Raw genomic sequence first — 7,830 nt, forward strand, 5'->3', positions numbered from 1 at the left:
AACTCGCTGCTATCCATGTGCATGTCCAGCAGTCGCTTAAATGACCCTAATGACTCTGCTTCCACCACCACCGCTGGCAACGCATTCCATACATTCACAACTCTCTGCATAAAGATCCTTCCTCTGATGTCTCCTCCATACCTTTCTCCTAATATCTTAAAACTATGACCCCTCATACCAGTCAATCCTGCCCTGGGGAAAAGTCTCTAACTATTGACTCTATCCATTCCTCTCATTATCTTGTAGACCTTGATCAGGTCACCTCTCTTCCTCCTTCTCTCCAGAGAGAAAAGTTCAAGCTTAGTCAACCTCTCTTCATAAGACAATCCCTCCAGTCCAGGCAGCATCCTGGTAAACTTCTTTGCACCCTCTCCAAAGCCTCTGTCTCTTACCTATAGTAGGGCCAGAACTGGACACAATATTCCAAGTGTGGCCTCACCAGGGACTTATAGAGCTGTAGCAAAACCTTGCAGCTCTTAAACTCAATCCCCATGTTAATGAAAACCAAAACACCATATGCGTTCTTACAACCCTATCCATTTGGGTGGCAACTTTGATGGATCTATGTACTTAAACACCAAGATCCCTCTGTTCCTCCAAACTGCCAAGAATCCTGTCTTTAATCCTATAATCGAGTTTGATCTTCCAAAATGCATTACTTCGCATTTATCCAGGTTGAACTCCATTTGCCATTTCTCAGCCCAGCTCTGCATCCTGTCTATGTCATGCTGCAGCCTGCAATAGCCCTTGATGCTATCAACGGCACCTCCAACCTTTGTGTCATCTGCAAAGTTACTAACCCACCCTCAACTTCCTCATTCAAATCATTTATAAAAACTACAAAGAGCAGATGCCCAAGAACAGAGACCTGCAGGGCACCACTCAACAGTGACCTCCAGGCAGAATACTTTCAATCTACAACCACTCTCTGCCTTCTGTCAGCCAACCAATTCTGAATCCAGATAGCCAAATCTCCCTGTATCCCATACTTCCTGACTTTATGAATGAGCCTACCATGGAGAACCTTATCAAATGCCTTGCTGAAGTCCATAAGTACCACATTCACTGCTTGATCTTCATCAACCTGTCTTGTCACCTCCTCAAAGAACTCAATAAGATTTGTGAGGCATGACCTGTCCCTCACAAAGTCATGCTGACTGCCTTTAAGCACACTGTGCTTTTCCAATTAGTCATAAATCCTATCCCTCACAATTCTTTCCAAAACTTTGCTGAGCACAGATGTAAGACTGACTGGTCTGTAATTGCCAGGGATTTCCCTATTACCCTTCTTGAAAACAGGAACAGCATTTGCCTCCTTCCAAATCTCCGGTACGACTCCCATGGAGAGTGAGGTGGCAAGGATCTTCGCCAGCTGCTTAGCAACCTCCTTTCTCGCTTCCCGGAGTAGGATAAATCTGGTCTGGCCCTGTGGACTTAGCAATCATAATGTTTACCAAAATGTCCAACACATTAACTTCATCAATTTTGATCTGGACAAGCTTGTATCCCAGCTCCTCAAAGTTTTCATTCACAACAAGGTCCCTATCCTTATTGAAAACCGAAGCAAAAAACTTATTTAGGGCTTCCCCTATTTGCTCAGACTATTCCTGATTGGCCCTACCTTCTCCCTGATCATTCTCTTATTCCTCACATGTGAGTAAGATACCTTTGAGTTCTCCCTAATCCTTCCTGCCAGGCCTTTCTTGTGCCCCCTCCTGGCTCTCCTCAGTCCATTTCTGAGCTCCTTTCTAGCAAGCCTGATATCCTCTCAAGCAGTGCTAGATCCTTGTTTCCTCCACCTTATGTAAGCTGCCTTCTTCCTTTTGATGAGAAGCCACTCTGTTCTCGTTATCCAAGGTTCCTTAATCTTATCCCTTCTTACCTGTCTCAGAGGAACAAATTCGTCCATCACTCACAACAACTGCTCCTTAAACAGTCTCCACATGTCTGCTGTGCCCTTACTGTGGAACAATTGCTCCCAGTCTGTACTTCCCAACTCCTGTCTGATGGTGTCATAATTTCCTTTTCCGCAATTAATTATCTTCCCTTGGTAACTGCTCCTTTCTCTCTCCAAGGCTATGGTAAATGTGAGGCAGTTATGGTCACTGCCACCAAAGTGCTCTCCAACCAGGAGATCTAACACCTGTCCTGATTCATTGCCGTGCACCAAATCCAAAATCGCCTCTCCCTTGTCAGCCTGTCTACATACTAAGTAAGGAAACCCTCCTGAACACACCTGACAAAAATGGCTCCATCTAAACCATCTGCACTTAGAAGGTTCCAGTCGATATTGAGAAAGTTGAAATCCCCCATAATAACAACCCTGCTACTTCTGCATTTTTCCAAAACCTTCCAGCCTATGAGTTCTTAAATCTCTCTAGTGTTATTAGGGGGTCTGTAGAAAACCCCAATGAGGTGGCTGTTCCCTTACTGTTCCTACCTTCCACCCATACTGACTCAGTAGACAAACCTTCCTCAACAATCTTCGTTTCTGTAGCTGTGATGCACTCTCTTATTAGCAATGCTACACCCCCTCCTCTTTTTACACCCTCCCTGTTCTTTTTAAATGTTCTAAACCCTAGAACATCAAGCAACCATCCCTTCCCCTGTGAAACCCATGTCTGTATTATGGCCACAACATTGGAGCCCGAAGTATTGATCCATGCTCTAAGTTCATCACTCTTATTTCTGACACTCATTGCGTTAAAACAGACTCAATTTAATTGAGCCCTTTGTTTCATCGCGTGAGAAACCTTCCCAAAAGATTGGCTACATCTTGTCACTGCCCCATCTGCAACTGCCCCCCTCTCTGATTCCCACCCCCCTGCCAAACCCTCCCGAGCCACATGAGCAAATCTCCCACTCAGGACATTTGTGCCCCTCCAGTTCAGGTGCAACCCGTTGTTCATGTACAGGTCCCACCTTCCCCAGATGGTATCCCAATGGTCTAGGTATCTGAAGCCCTCCCTCCTGCACCAGCCTCACAGCCACATGTTAAGCTGCATTCACTGACTGTTCCTCATCTCACTATCTCGTGGCACCGGTAGCAAACCTGAGATCATTACTCTACTCGTGCTGCTCTTCAGCTTCCAACCTAACTCTCTACAGTCACTTTTCAGATCCTCAATCTCTTTCCTCCTGATTGAGGAGCCCTCCTGAGGGTATCACTCTGCTGAGCCCTCCTGAGGGTATCACTCTGCTGAGCCCTCCTGAGGCATACCCACAGGTCCTGGTTGGTTTTTTCAATCAGAAGACTGGACAAAAGGGACCTCAACAGCCACATACTGTGTCATTCTGTCTGAAATGCTCCCTCACTACTTCAATAAGGAAACATTGTAGATGCAACTCACAGTCCCCTGCGCTGAAAGCAGTATCTTTTTTCCATATTAGTTTACAGTTCAGAAAAAAAAGTATTACACTGGGATATTGAACTAGATTGCTTGATCACCTATCTGAAGTGAATTCTTGAACCATTAAAATAGGTGAGAATTCTAAAGTTAAAAATGGGTAGCTCTAAAGTGAATCAGCAACAAAAACAGGCTGCTTTTTCTCCTAATTTGATGGTGGGATGAGTTAACAACATTGCTGCAGTTCTGAAGTCACATGCAGGCCTGATCTGGTAAGAATGGTAGATTTCTTTCCATAAGGGACATTAGTGAACCTCATGAGTTTTTATGGCAAGCAATATAATGGTTATATACTTGTCATTAGACCAGCTTTCTATTTTGAAGTTTTTCCAAATGATTTCAATTTTATAGGATCAGCCAAGGTATGGCTCAAACCCAGTTCCCAAAGACCATAAGATCATGAAAAAAGAGCATAAAGAAGGGGGTCAGCCCTTCGGCCCCTCTAGCTGCTATTTTACTGGCACCCCCCTTTTTTCTGAGACTATGCCCTCTAATGCTCGACTCACCCAAGAGGGGAACCATTCTCTTAACATTTACCTGTCAAGCCTCATTAGAATCCTATATCTTCAATGAGATCACTTCTTATTCTTCCAAACTCCAGATGTAATGTCACCAGCACCTTGTACAGTTACAGTAAAACCTTCCTATTCATATACTCCAACCCTCTTGAAATAAGGACCAACAGTCCATTTCACGCAGAGGGTGGTGTGTGTGTGGGATGAGCTGCCAGAGGAAGTGATGATGGCTAGTACAATCTCAATAATTAAAAGGCGTCTAGATGGGTATATGAATAGGAAGGATTTAGAGGGATACAGGCCAAGCTGGAAAATCGGACTAGATTGGTTTTGGGTATGTAGTCGGCATGGACATATTGGACCAAATGGTCTGTTTCCATTCTGTATATCTGTATGACCCTATGACTTTACAACCTTCCTGATTATGTGCTGCACCTATGTGCTAACATTCTGTGATTCGTGTACAAGTTACTCCTAAGTCCCTTTGTGGTGCAGCTGTCTACAGTTTCTCGCCATTTAAGTTATATTCCGTTCTTTTGGTCTCCATTCTAAAATGAACAAGTTCGCACTTTCTCACATTTATGCTCTATTTGCCAACGTATTTCCAGTAAACCTGGGTTTGCCTATTAACTGTTTAACAACATTGCTGCTACCTCCCCCAAATATGTGGGAATGATAAGGCCTGGTCAATGTGCTTGAGTGAGTAGGTCCTCCTTTCACTACGCCTGCAGCAGAAGAAATAGCATCTGCAAAACTCTCACCAATGAGGACCCAACATAGTTTCAATTTAGTTAAAGCTATGTGTGATTGGACGTGTAGTTTGCTTCTCCTTGCAAGATGTGAACATGTTTCCATTAGCAACATGTTTCTATTAGCAACAATTGGAGCACATAGTGAAGTTGGTTAAGCTCTATGCTGTTTTCTCTGCCCATGGTCTACCCATGGCAGTGCTTTTATTTCCTTAGAAGAATGTCTCGTTACAGAAACACCAACACATCTGACCTAAAACATAACCATTCCGCCCTTCAATACCAAGATGACCTAGATATGAAGAACTTTTGTGTTATAGTATGATGAAAGGGGAAGATATTAGTGCCAATTGGAGAAAAACTAAAGATGTGCCTGAAACAGTGGTGAGTGAAAGATCCTATTATATGTTATTTCCACCCTTTCGATCTTGTTTTGATGTCGATGATTCTATTAGATTGGTTTAGTGTCTCGGCTGTCACTACCAACTGCTGTGGAAAGGGTGAACATCTGCAGGAATTAAACTCCAAAAAACAACCAGAAGCTAAGGCAAATTGCCCAAATTCTATGAAGAATGAAGGCCTTTTCCAACATGAAACAAGGGGTAGAAAAGGAGCATAGCTGACATTAATATTGATCCTCCAAGCAAATCATAATGACATTCAGTGAATGTTTAAGGTTTTCTAAAATCTAGCAGTGCACCACTGTTTCACTTACACTACAACCATAGAAACATAATTTCTATTCATGATGAACTGGCAGATTGTTGTTCTTTGACGGAAGGGCTTTAAGTCTGTGGCTATTGTGTATTAAAAGATACTGCTGGGGAACAAACAAGGCATTTTTACTCATTTGGTGGGTCAGAATTCTGAGAAGATGAAGAACACAACCAGATGTAGAATGAGGTTCCTCTTTACTCTGCTTTGAAAGTATCAAAAATATACACTATTAAGTGCCGCAGATGTCTGATGTAGTGTTATGCCTTATTTGGGTATCACGCTCGAAATCAAGTTGACTACTTTCAGAGTCGTCGCAGAAGTTGAATATTTTAAGAAGCATGCATAATCTCTCAATTCACCTGACTTTGAGACCCAGGTTGACACAAAACGTGAACCAAGTTTCTGTACTTTAAAAACTTGCTGTTATTACAAGTAAATATACTTGGTGAACCATCAGCATTTTACTCTGCTAGCTGAAACTCTAATCCCTCCTGCACACACACTCACAGATAAGAAATAAAAGATGGGTCTTATGGGCAGAAGGAACAACTGGGAAAGCAGTTCAGTGGCCTCTGTTCATAGGATCAGCTGAGATGGTTCTTATGCTGATCAGAATAATATTGCTTCTTTGTCTTCCGTCATGGGATGCTTTCATTGGTTTTCAGCAGGATCAGGGTGACTACTCTCTGATTTATAAATTAAAAACCATATTTCTTGTAGTAATTCCTGAAAATAAAGTAAGTTGTTTTTTTTCCAGATTTAAAAGTGTATTGTACTGCAGAGAACGGAGACAGCTCTTGGGCTGCTGGTAATTAGATAACTTCTTCCTACCTACTTCATAGTCACAAACTGATAAGTTACCTGGGACCACATCATAGAACTGTTCGCAGGTGGAAGGCCTTTGCCATGACAAATGGTCACTCATTCACAGATCAATGATTTACTTGTTGCCAGCTGAATCTCCATTTGCACACATGCCTGACTTGGTTGCACATTTTTCCAACTATTGTTTAGACCAGCAGTGGTAAACAGTAATTAGAATGAATATGTTTTTAAAAAATGCAATAATCTTTTATTTTAAAATAACTATTTCCCATTTCAATGCACAACTAAAATGTCTTTACACGAGAAACTATCACCTTGTCTTTATTCATATCATCATCAACAGAACAAAATATATTACAGCCCCCCCCAGCTTGTGCCAATCCAGATCCTCTATCTGAACCTATCATGTATTTTCCAAGGATCTGTATCCCTCTGCTCCTTGCCCATTCATGTATCTGTCTAGATACATCTTAAATTATGTTATCATGCCCACCTCTACCATCTCCGCTGGCAATGCATTCCAGTAACCCACAACCGTCTGCATAAAGAACTTTCCACACATATCTCCCATAAACATTTCCCCTCTCACCTTGAACTCATGACTCCGAGTAATCGAGTCCCCCACTCTGGGAAAAAGTTTCATGCTATCCATCCTGTTTATATCTCTCATGACTTTGTAGACCTCAGTCAGTTCCCCGCTCCCCCCCTCAACCTCCACCTTTGTAATGAAAATAATCCTAATCTACTCAGTCTCTCTTCATAGCTAGTGCCTTCCCTACCAGGCAACATCCTGGAGAACCTCCTCTGCACCTCTCTAAAGCATTCACATCCTTCTGGCAATGTGGCGACCAAACTGCATGCAATACTACAAATGTCACCAAACTAAAGTCCTACACAACGGTAACATAACCTGTCAACTCTTGTACTCAATTCCATAACCTATGAAAGAAAGCATGCCATATGCCTTTTTGCCCACTCTATTGACCTGCATTGCCACTTTCAGGGTATGTATATCACAGACAACAGTGGTCTCAGCACGGATCCCTGTGGAACACGACTGGTCACAGTTCTTCATTTTGAGAAACTCCTTTTCACTCATACTCTCTGTCTTCAGTTGCCCAGCCAGTTCTCTATCCATCTAGCTAGTACATCTTGGAGCCCACGCGACTTCACTTTCTCCATCAGCCTACCATGGGAACCTTATCAAATGCCTTGCTGAAATCCATGTATATACATCTACAATCCTTCCGTCATCAATCAACTTTGTCACTTAGAATCATAGGCTCATAGAGATGTACAGCATGGAAACAGACCCCACAGTCCAACCCGTCCATGCCGACCAGATATCCCAACCCAATCTAGTCCCACCTGCCAGCACCTGGCCCATATCCCTCCAAACCCTTCCTGTTCATATACCCATCCAAATGCCTCTTAAATGTTGCCTCCACCACATCCTCTGGCAGCTCATTCCATACACATATCACCCTCTGTGTGAAAAGGTTGCCCCTTAGGTCTCTTTTATACCTTTCCCCTCTCACCCTAAACCTACACCCTTTAGTTCTGGACTCCCCGACCTCAGGGAAAAGACTTTGTCTATTTATCCTATTCATGTCCCTC

The sequence above is a fragment of the Chiloscyllium punctatum genome, chromosome 1 (genome assembly GCF_047496795.1).
Source record: "Chiloscyllium punctatum isolate Juve2018m chromosome 1, sChiPun1.3, whole genome shotgun sequence".
NCBI lineage: Eukaryota > Metazoa > Chordata > Chondrichthyes > Orectolobiformes > Hemiscylliidae > Chiloscyllium > Chiloscyllium punctatum.